We start from the raw sequence: 1,256 nt of genomic DNA, 5'->3' as shown, positions 1-1,256 counted from the left end.
TTCAGCTCCCGTGTTAATGTTTGTGAAATCGTGATGTGTGATGTTCATTGCGGATTTAAAGCGCGTCCAATCAGGGACGAGCTTGTGTGTGAGTGGTGTAAGGAATCTCCCTATGTCGAAAACAAATTTGACCGGATTGTGATCTGAGGAGAGCATCGCAAAAGTAGTGAAGAAGCCCTGATAAACAGACTGCGGCTCTTTAAATAGAATAGAGGGCAGATTTTCAGCATCCAATGATGTTTCTTAAATAGCAATAAGCTTTCTCCAAAGTCCGATGGTGGATTAAAGAAGAGATTTTGCGAACTCCGTGGAAAGCTGCAAATGTCTCTTCCAATAAGATGTAAGCACAGTTCTTTCTTTTAAACCAATGGAGAAAGCGATTACATTCAACAGGACAGATGAGGTTTTCGAAGTATCAAAATCGTTTTGGAGAAACGATATATGTATTTTTTTTAAGGAAAAAAACAAACCTCCTATTTGATGCCCCTTTTTTTGGCTCGAGAAATCCGAAAATTATCATATTTCAAGTTTCATCTAGACAAGAAATTTCTATTGCATAGAAAGAAATCATTGTGAGTTGAAAGCAGAAAAAAAATGTTAAATAGTTCAATTGCTTTAAAAAATTCGAAGAATATATGAAATAAAAACTAATACAAACAATATGTTCAACTACCCAAACTGCATTTAGAGTAACTAAATTAAAAGTAATAATATATTAACTTTCTTTCTTGACTAAAATTATAAGAATTGTCAACATTTTACAAAATAAATAATTCACAATAATTAATATTTTTAAAACTTTTATTGAGCATGTTTCTTTCTTTTTTGTCAGCAGACCGGATAGACATAAATTGTAAGCCATATGTGGCTTGCAGGCCTTAGATTGCCAGTCTCTGGTCACGAAGAACAAATGTAATAATTGTATTCTAAATGAGTACAAAAAATTGCATCACACAATAATTGATCAAAATTTTCTTAAAAACATGTTTTGTTCAATAACTCTGAGCATATAAATGTCTGTCAGTACAACTTTTTTTTTTTTTTTTTTGTTTTTTTGTTTTTTTTAAAGAAACTAATTTTATCATTTATTGTGCCGGCGAGGGTATAAAGTGTTCTACTATCCGGTGCCTATCAAAAGAGAAAGATACAGCAAGACATTTCCTCACTTTAAAACATCTAAATCTCTCTAATCTCATGCCAAAACAGCACCATCAAATGCAAGAAATCTATAAAATTGATAGCAAACTCGACGAACT

This window comes from Uloborus diversus, chromosome 1 (genome assembly GCF_026930045.1).
Source record: "Uloborus diversus isolate 005 chromosome 1, Udiv.v.3.1, whole genome shotgun sequence".
NCBI lineage: Eukaryota > Metazoa > Arthropoda > Arachnida > Araneae > Uloboridae > Uloborus > Uloborus diversus.
The sequence above is the reverse complement of the archived record's forward strand: the minus strand, read 5'-3'. Positions refer to the sequence as shown.